Source organism: Monopterus albus, unplaced genomic scaffold (assembly GCF_001952655.1).
Source record: "Monopterus albus unplaced genomic scaffold, M_albus_1.0 scaffold401.1, whole genome shotgun sequence".
NCBI lineage: Eukaryota > Metazoa > Chordata > Actinopteri > Synbranchiformes > Synbranchidae > Monopterus > Monopterus albus.
The window spans coordinates 220,513-231,649 of record NW_018128281.1 but is presented as its reverse complement, the minus strand read 5'-3'; positions in this window follow the sequence as shown (position 1 = coordinate 231,649).

Sequence of the window (11,137 nt, the reverse complement as noted above, 5' to 3'; positions counted from 1 at the left end):
TCTCACGCCTGGGTGATGGGAGAGTGGGCTGGTTGAGCAGGGAGTGACTGATGGGACATGGGTTTGTATGTGTGCATGTGTATATGCCTTCACCTCGTGTTTCCTGGCCACCCAGCAGAGGTTGGTTTTCATCTTTCCTCCATAAAAGAAATGCCTCTTCTTGAATAAAGTTAGATTCTTCTGCTTTTTGTTTCTCTGAGTCTTGTGATAAATGATCTGGGCAATGCAGTATGTGGCGCTGGAGCTCAGTGAGGTCAGCATGAGAGAGACTCAGAAAGCTGCCAGATATTCAATTCTTGCAGAGGTGATGGGTAATAAAACATTTAAGTGTAGAGGATGTGGTGGTTTAAGGCCATGACCAACCTACCAGAAGGACCCAGGGCAAGGATGAGCTGCCTCAACCCAGGTTTTCTGTGTGGTCATTTCATTTAGAACTATGCAGCATCAAAAAGTCTTAAAACCTTTCTGACACAGCGAAAGGATCCCCAAGTAAAGAAGCACATCAAGGCCCTTGTGATACAGCGGCCCAGTGGTGCACATTCTGAAACTTTTTTATTTAAATGTTAATTAAGACAAATGAGTTGGCAGACAGGGAATCTGGAAGTTCTGAGGCCCCCAGAGTTCTGGTGCCCCAGGGCAGCTGTCCACTTGGTCCCTTTGGAAATTGAGCTGTGTAGGTGTACGGTCCTTTGGACTGAAGCGTCAACCAGAAAAACTGTAGCTGTTTGTGCCAAAGTCGCTGCCAGTGCATTAGTTAGTCCAATTAAATTCTAATACATTTTCACTAATCTAACCCATCGTATTGTTTTGCCATTCAAGAATACATTTTTAAAATTACACTGAAGAAACTGAATTTTACAATATATTAAGAGATTTAATGTCATATCCCTAGAAAACAATGCATTAGTGTATGGAAATGAACACAATATAATAACATAGCTGGAAAACAAAATGCCTTTTCAATAAAGAGGCAACATTAATCTAAAACATTATTAAATACAGGTAAAGTAAATCTACTTTTTAAATCTGCTGTTATCGAACGTTTAATATTTGTTTCATTATTCTAATGGCTTTTTTTTTTATGCAGGCCATGTGTAACTACCCACTGGATATTTTCTGATACACAACTGGGTGCTCACAAATTCAGAAATTAAAAAATTCATACTTATTGTTTATAAATAAATATATAAACACTAGTTAACAAATGTAAATATTATCACTGTGTGGCAGAGTATTTAGAGTTACCTAACACATCCAAGGATCAAAACTAATTATAGATTCCTGGCCCTGAAACCTGAGGCGTTATCAGCAGCATCTTAATGATGATGATACACTCTCTGAAGCAGCTTCTTTACTTTGAGAGGAAGTAAATGTGCTGATAATTGTCAGTCTTCATTTCATTGTGAATTAAAGTGTTAAAAAACTGTCCATCACTCAGTATGAAGCACAGAAGAAACAGAAACTCAGCAGTCTGACCTCCAGAGACGAGTGAGAGGCCATCCTGGTGCCGAGTGAGGACTTTGTGCTTTCATCACACATCCTCTCTCCATCAGGCTGATTCGGTTTTTATCCTCATTCCACATCCCAAATTGTTTTCTCACCTCCTTCTTGGGAACCATCACCACTGTCTTTTTTCTGTTACTTCACCTTGTCCTACTCTTCCTCCTCTTCTTTTTGGTTGTGCATATTATTTTTATGCATAATTTCTCCTTCTCCTCATCTTCATCTTCACTCTGGTCCATCATTGTCATCTTCATCATTTTCTCCCTTTCATACTCTTCCAAGACATACACATTTTACATATAGACACACTTTGTATGAATATACACTGTCTTACAGTTATATGTAAATACACACATAATGAGACTGGTGTCTGTCAGCACACACATATACTAACTCTCTGCTGCAGCCCTCCTGAGCTGGAGAGAGGTGCTGGTAGGAAAGTCCGGCTGGTGGCGACCGACACTCCACCTGTCATAATACAACCAGGCAAGGCATGATGGGAGGGTGGGGGGGCTGCTGTGTGTTTTCTGGACTCTGGATCCTGATGCTGAAAGACAGGCTCTCTCCTCTGACACTGCAGGCAGAAAATCCACAGGACACCTACCACCCAAGTGGTTGGATGGACGGATGGTCAGACAAATGAATGATGGATCAATCAGATAGACTGAAGGGCAAGCTGAACAACATGAAGATGGACAAGCAGCCAGATGGACAAGCAGCCAGATGTACAAATGTCAAATGTCAGTCGATTGCTGGAAGGGCAGAATTCGACTGAAGTGTTAACAGGTAATAACGTGTGATACTGTCCAGCACAGAAAATGTGTGCGTGAATGAGTTGTCTGGCGGACTGCACACAATCTTCAGCATTGGTCTCTCACTGTCCCACTGTTCTCAGAGTGGGATGCCTCAGTAATCATAATAAACCATGAGGGCAAAGTATTTTGTGCAAAGCAATGTTTACTTCCCTAAGGAGGGTCTGGATTTCATTACTGACCTGTGTGTGAAAGAATGTATCTGCATGTGTGCGTATTGATTGATACAGTAATATACGCCATAAAAGCACGGTACATACTGTATCTCTGTCATACTGGTTCCACTGAGGTAACCTCTGGTTGCCGCTTCCTTCACCAGTGTGACGAAGTAACTTTATTAGTCAAGTGTCACTGAATTGTTTCACCTAAAAATTGTTTCTCAGTTGGCTTTCCAGACAGTTTAGCCCAATTTATATACATTTTAAGGCACAGACTAACTGGAGTTTTATTCAAGATGAAACAATAACCAAAATAATAAGTCAGTCAACAAAACATATTTAATATATACAATTTAAAAAATATAATAAACAAACAAAATAATAAATACATATAATATAATTGATCAATATGTATTTGGATAATGTTTAATTACTCCTTATAAAAGCAGAACATGGGAACTTAATGTGTTATCTTGTAAATTATATTCATGTCTCTGTATTTCCCACCCTTCTTGTGTATGAATGCATTGCTTCTGACCTCGTGTTAGTTAGTGACTGGGTGTGATTAATTTTACTTTTGTTCCCTGCATTAAAAGACTGGCATGATTCAGTGCTTATGAATTTGACAGTTTGAATTACAAGTATATTTAATCAAGAGCATGTTTTTCCTTAAAAATACAGATTTCTAAATCATACACAAGGATTTCTCACGTCAACACTGATTTTCTTTTTCCACAAGGTGGCCTCTAACTGTTCAGGCTCATCAGACTATAAATCATACCAGAATTATTTATAGTGCTGGCTGACTGTTACCCAGCTTTAACAAATGCAGTGGCACTGAGGGGGTTTTAATTATGATCCTTAATACACAACAACACAACATCTCAGAAGCAAATGTTTCAGTTTACACTACAGTGCATTGGAGTGTCAGCTATAGTTACCTTTCAGATTTACAAATTTTGAATTGGAATTTTCAGATAAACTATAGCATTACATTTATTAATGTGTTAAGAAAGTTGTCCTTCCTCTTAAGGCAAAAACACATTAAAAACCTTTAGGATTTTGTGGGAAATGCATTGTCACAAAGGTGAAAACAGCTCCTTTTTTGCAGCATGTCTTTCATATTCTTATTGTTTCTTTCAACTGTCCCTGTTACTAGAGACGTCTCTGTGTCCTATCAGTCAGATTCAGATATTATGTGTTCTGCCACACACAGACCAAGAAAACCTGTGTAGATGTATAATTGTGTGTGTGTGTGTGTGTGTGAAACTGGGGGTTTCCAGTGGGATGCCTCAGGGAGGCAGTCTGTTTCAACACCTTGTCTCTTTGCCTGGTGCAGTGTTGACAGGACATGGGAGGGTGTGACAGGGTGAAACAGAATTACAACAGATCAAGAGGACACGTCCTTAACTTCAGCCTGAATATTGTCCATATTATTATTATTATTATATGTTAGAAATTTTTAAACAGACTGAAAAATAAAGTTTGATCATTCACATTGTGACTGCAGCAGACATGGACTTTCATTGTACACTGATAAACATTAAATCACGCTTTATATGTTCCATGAAGGTTTTCCAACAATCTGTGCCAATAAGATGGACCTGGAGGTGAATGGATGAGTGGAGAGTTACACCTGTTTTTGACAGGTCTATAACCTGAATTTGCTTTTTTTGTGAGTAGTTTAGACTTAAACTATAAATGTAACTCTGCTAACTTTTATCATGTCTCATTTCCTTTTGCACCTTAGCTCAAAATAAACCTTTGGTGAAGTAACTGGCAATATTCAAAGTAAGCAACTGGACTTGCCTGAGGATATTTTGAAGATGTTTCACCTCTCACCATAGAAGCATCTCAACAGAAACGTAGCTGATAATAGTTATTTTGCATTAGTTAAAAGTTTATTTAACTACCAAGATAAAGTGAAAATAAACTGCAGAATATCTGAAGCACTAAAGAGGCAGTGGCATTTCAGTAACAATGTTCCAGTTACTCTGAATAATCTACAGAAGACACACTCAGAAGTTTTCAAAGGGACTACTCTGAACATGAGTGTATGGAGATAATTCAGGGTAATAACAAAATGCTGTTGTTTTTTCTAACAGGAATTTGAAAATGTCGTGTACAGCACAAACAAAATTGTATTCACCTACATTGTTTTAGTGCAGAGTCACAGATCTCTTTGCAGCAGATCCCTTAAAATGTGCAAGTCAAAAAACATTGTCTATGTTCTTTGTATTCTTGATGAACAAATGTTTCTCAAAATTATAGCCACCTTTCCCCCTGTTGCTTCCTATGAGGAAGATATCCCTTCTAGAGTGATCACAGCTTAGTAACACAAAGTGAAAGTCAGAATAAATTCACCTGCCATTCAGTCTGAATGCTGCAATGTGAATATTTTTGGATTTAGAGAATACATTCGTAAATTATTCATCATTAGAGTGTACTTCAAAGCCAGTATTGGCCATTTAGCACCACAAAGAGTAACTGAGAGCTTTGTGTTTAGTTTTCTGAAAATGAGGCTCAATGTGTGTTCTGGGGGTTTCCGTCACACAGTCTCCAGCTGAAGTGACGTCTGAGGATCGTGTCAAAACTGATGAAGACTGCAGAGAATGAGCTAGTGCGTGAGTGTGTGTGTGTTTATTACTCGTTTCCAAAATAATAAAGGGATCGGGGGATGAGTGGATGCCAGCGTAGCATGTAATCAGAGCCAGACCCTAGAATCCATCAGCACTGGGGTCCATCAGAAAATGACTGACATCACTAGACTCAGACTTTCTCCTGATTCCACCACAGCACAGACCCAGTCATTAGTCAGCCTGACAGTGCCCATTTATTCCCTGTGAAGTGAAAAATAATGACTGTCTCTTTGGATATGAACCCCCTCTCCCTGCAACAGCCTACCAAGGGAACTAATAGACACAGACAAACCTAGACAAGTTTTCTGTGGTGTAACTCCTCAAGACTTCACAGAATTTTTTTATTTATGTTTTTTAAATTCATGATTAGAAACTGCACTGATAAAATACATGGATATGCTTTAAGCTGTTTATTCTATTGGTGGAATTTTACAGGGTCTACAATACACACACTCACTCACACCAAAATGCCTGCATTTACAGTATGTACTAATATAAACCCCTGCACTCACAACCATGCAGACATTTGTTAGTTTATTGAATTAATTCTACCTGTTTTATAAACTGGTGATGATTTTACCTGAGATCAGTGTTTTCAGTTTTTGCATGATATTATGTACAGTATACTAGCAGTACAGTAGCTTGTTACTTTAGGTACAGTACACTGAGCTAAAACAAATGCACCCTAATCCAACAGTCCTGCAATAAATCCTCCTTTGTGAAGATGATAATGTTTAGTTTGAGTTCAGACTGTTTCAGAGAGGTGGTTCTGTTATTTAGCCTAGCCTTGTGTATGCAAATTAAGCAGACAAAATAATAGAAATACAACCGTTGAAACATTATCACCTTGACGGAGGAGAATTTTTTGCAGGATTCTTGCATTACAGTACACTAGGCCTAGCTTGGTGTGTGTGGCCATTAAATGCATATTTAAGGTCCTTTTGCAGGCTTGTCATTTTAAAACAATTCAGACACATTAAAAATTAAGCTAGAAAAGTAAGCTACCAGCTAATGGCATTAACATTTTGTCACTAGCTACAGTTGATAAAATGTGCAAGTGATCATTTGTCATTTCAACCTGCATAACTGCCTAAAAATGCTTGACCTTTTGTCGATTCTGTGTGAAATCTGAAATACAATGTTTCATGAATTGACACTATTTTAAATCTAACACTGTTATCTCTGTAAACTCCACAAGCATTGGGCTAGAATGCAAATTCTAAGCCTTCCAGTAGTATCAGAAAGAGGTATGACTGTATAAAAGGACGTTTTGTGTCATGTTCCAACCTAGACAAACATGCAACATAAAGAAGACTCTTTTGTCTGTGTCCACAAATACAAAATTATGCACATGCACTCAATATACACTGGCCTACATGTGCGTTGGTGTCCCCCACTCCCTCACTCTCAGATAAAACAGAGTAACAAAAGCCTGAACCAATAAACAATATAATCATTAAAAACTGGTAACATGGGCCAAAGTAAATCCTAATTGCCAAATGTGCCCTTCTTATCCTGTTAGCTTGTGCATGTGTGTGTGTTTGCACATATCGCCTGCCTCCCTTTGAACTCGATGAGTGGACTTAGAACGCTGAATAAACTTTCTGCCCAAATGCCAGCAATTCGACTGGTGTGTGCAAACATGTTTGCCCACATGTTCTCAGCAGCCACTAAAACAGTCATAGAATCATAACACCTCATTTACTCTCATTTAAAAGCAGGAAGGTTCAAAAGTATTTGTTCCTCATGCAGATGTGAAACACTCTGTATTTATTTTCAGGAAGGTGCTTAGGATGGCCACATCTGGGAGAATTACACCTGGAGGACTGCAGTTTGCAAAAGTGGCTACAGCATCTTGACTTTTATGGAGGAGATATTTGATATTTTTGTCAGTCGATGTTTTAATTGAAAGCAGTTTGCAGACAGGAGCTGAAGAACATTCAGAAAAGACAGATCTGGTTGCAGGACAGGTTTTCTCTTCTGTTTTCTCACAGCAATCTGGTTTTAAAATCACAATGCCAACATACACTAGGACATCAGTGGGAGTCAGAGCTCTAACCTCCCAGTATCAGATCACAGCAATGACCTGTCAGTCAATACTGCATTATAGTTACTGATTTTATTTTACTGTAGAGTAGTGGCTGAAGTAGCCCACACCATGTGGGCATCAGGTCTACATATACACAAAGAAGCACACAGATGTTTTTGTATAGTGCCAAAGAAAAGGGGTAAATATCACCCACTAAAATGGAGCTTGGACTCCAATTAATTACTGAGTGCACACTGTGTTTCTGAGAAAAAGAGAACCTGAGCAGCAGTGGAGTGGGAAGTATTCAGTGACTTGTACTGATGAGAATTAATGTTGTAGAAATGTACATAGGAGAGTGTTGAGGCTGCATTAACTGTAAACAGCAACAACACCAACTGCAGTGGAAACAGGACATAAAAAGGACTATGTCTTATTAAAACATACTTTTAAAAGCAGGAAAATGAAGGGTAAAGGCCAATATATAAGAATGTGTTATAACTGCAGAATAACCCAACCAAGAAAACGTCTGTGTTGCTACTATATCCTTTCTTTTTTTGTGTTTTTTTTTCTACGTGGTTGATGGGTAACTTAAAAGTCCTTTAATCAGATACATTTATGCTGCTTGTACTCACAGTAAACCAGTTTCCATTGAACCCCAAACCTCAGCCATCTTTGTGTGTAAAGTACTTTTCCTTGCTTTTCCCATGAGTGTGTGCATATGTGAAGAAGAGACAGGCACAGCGATAGCACGCATATGTGTGTGTGTGTGTTTTAGTGCAGATGTTTGGGCCTGCACACATGAGTAATAGATGTGTAATATACGCTCCGAGGCCCCATCGCTGCTGTCAGCATGTCAGCTCTTCAGCATGTGTGACGGAGGATTGTTTTACTGAAGTCATACAGATGGAACCGGTCGACATCTCTCCACTGAACCCACTCATTTTCATTTGCATTTCAGCCTAACCGCACGTGCATACACACAGACACCGTGTTCACATGTGTGTTTGTGAGTGAGAGGTGATTCGCATCTGGTTGTCTGCTGGACTCTGATTATGTGTGTCGATGAGTAGGAAACTACAGAGTATGTGTGGAGTATGTGACTGTGTAGACTTGGGGATGACGTGTAATGGGGTGTTCCCAGGGTTCCTGTGGGATTCCTGCAGGACTGGGTCAGGGAGGCCAAATCTTATAATTTTAATTTTTATGTGTAGCAAACATTATGAAACAGCACGATGATGAGCGATTATAGCTTAGGAAATAAGTTATAAATGGTTTGTTTTTCAAACTGAAGCCAGAGTAGCAGTCCACAGGTAAACAAGGTCCAGTAAAGAGGTCTTTGAAACAGGGGTTAAAAATTAGCTGCAGCCCAGGCTGAGGGGATTTGACCCACATGAATCAAGTCCTGCATGAAGATTGACAGTGAGGATCAGGTTCTCTGAACACCGCACCACACACACGCACACACACACGCACACACACGTTAGAGCAGAGTAACTACATAAAGATGCTCTTCATCTGTGAAATTATAGGTCATCCACAGGGAATGTCCTCTCATTTGTGTCTCTTTTCTCTCTGAAGGAACACTCTCATTACAGATACTCATGTTGTACTCTTTCTGAATTTCCCTGAATGACCTTTGTATGGCACCTATTCCAGGATGAAACCAAAAACCAATGATTAAATGACCAATGTCTATAGAGTGACAAAAACGGCTTATATGTGGAGTTACACAGCAGGAAAACACAAGACGTGTTGTACTGGACTACACTGTATTTAGAGGTGTCTTTATATTTTTGTCCTCCCCACCTATACACATAACAAGGTAGGAACGCCTCAAAAATATAATGCAGTCCAGTACGACATCACCTTGATGATCTCCAACAATGATCTCAATAATAAACATTCAATTGAATTTATACATTTATAACAATCTCACCAAAAACTGAAGCATTTTGAGTTTCATAGACACAGATGTTAAGGCAGAAGTGTTGCACTGAATTGCACACAAATGTACAGGTGTCCCTAATAATGTGGCCAATGAGTGTATATAAAGAACTTTCTTCTAATAGGTTACTCTTCTGTCTGTTTTCAAACCCATTTCTATTGGGTTTGTTCGGCTGCTTTCAATGGCCTCAGCAATAACAGATCCAATCCTGCAGCGATCCGGCTGCAGAGTCACAAGCTTCTGCTTACTGTCCGAACTCACCAACCCCCCACACGCCCACACCAATTATAATTACATTTCCATCTTCCTCCTCTTCTTCTTCTTCTGCTTACACCTGTTCAAAACAGCTCACAGTCACTTCATCAACTCCACCTAAATCAAGCACAAATCTGTCATTAAAGGGATTGATTTGTTCTTGTTAGGGAGCTCCAGTATGAATAATGTGCAGTAACGGCTCAGTGTTTTAATATTTTTTAGGATGGGGAGGGTGGCCAGCCACTTCTTGGCATTTTCTATTGCCGGGAATGAGTGGAGTAAAAGAAGTATGACAGTACAGATGGAGCCAGGAATTGGACACAGGAGTGGGTTAAAGACACACTTGAGTGCTCAGGTTTGGAATAAGTGTCTGACCAGGGAGGTTATAACTGGTTCATCAGTGCATTCTTTGTCAAAAGTTGACCAATTCCAGCTGCAAGGTTGCCAGTGATGCACATTTGCCTGGGTACTGGACTGTAAATTTGTATATCTGAAAACTGCAAACACATATTCTTCTGTAAATCTTTCAATAGTCAACATGGAGAAACTGCTAGGAGCCCACAGGAGCTCTATGCTTGAATGATGAAGACAAATTATCCTTAATTTTTGCACAAATTATTTCTTCTGTAGGGATCCATTATGTTGATCTCAACAAATGCTGATTACACTAGTGCCCCACTATGGGCCTTTATTAAATACTGAATCTTGTCTAGTCATTAGGATGCACATGTCCTTATGTTTACTCTTCATTAATTTGCTTTTTATGTTGCTTTCTTCAACTGCATGTTTGTCTTTTACCAGAATGTTGACTCAAACCTGAAATCTATTATTCACATCTATTATTCACCATTCATTTTGTTTAAACTGTAAAAACTGATATGTTCAGTACTTCGGGGCAGAGAAGACAAATTGTAAACACAACACTGATATATTGTTACCTTTAAAGATGCTTAGCAAACAAAACAGTCATCTATTTATACCTCCAGCAGTTACGAGGCAATATTAACATTTAACTGGAGTCATGTTTCTGACCTTGACACAAATGAAAGTCTAATATTCACTCTCCTGTTAGCGCTGCATTTTCTCTCCATTAGCTCCTGAGGGAAATAATCTGGTTCTTTAGCAGCTAAAAGCTCCACTATGTTCACTAGCACTATGCTAACTAGTCTCTCCACTGCTTGGTGTATGCCTGGTAGCCATTTTTAAAGGTCTTTCACTAAAAACATCTGCCTTCTGCAGCTGAAGGCAATAAAGCAGTGAGAGTGAACCAAAACAGTGAAGTTGTGGGCTGGAAAACAAAAACAACAAGCCCAGTGATTAAAAATTAAGTGCTTATTTCAAGGCAGTACTGCTACAAGTACAGTCTTTGTAAACTCCCTGAGACATGTCATTTTTAATCAGGGCCCTTTAAACATCTGTCCAAGGACTGCAGGTGAATCTTTGTTATTACAGGTCAACTCTGGGTAAGCAGAAAAGTCTGGGGAAACACTACATACGTGTAGTATACATGTTTTTATTAAATAGTTATTAGAGTAATATATTGACCACTGTTACAAAAAAAAAAAAAATAGCTGCTGAAAATTTGGATTGCTGGTTATCACAAACCCATATCAGTCAGATCCTGCTTCATACATAAACTGTTAATGCCCACTCACACACACATTGTACATGGCAGAAACACAGCAACAAACTGTACTCAGAAAACACAGACTTTCTGGAGTATAGCCAGGTCTTAAACCCCTCCTACCGCTCTGTGTTTATTCTCGTTTTTTCTTGTCTCCGTCATGTCAGAAACC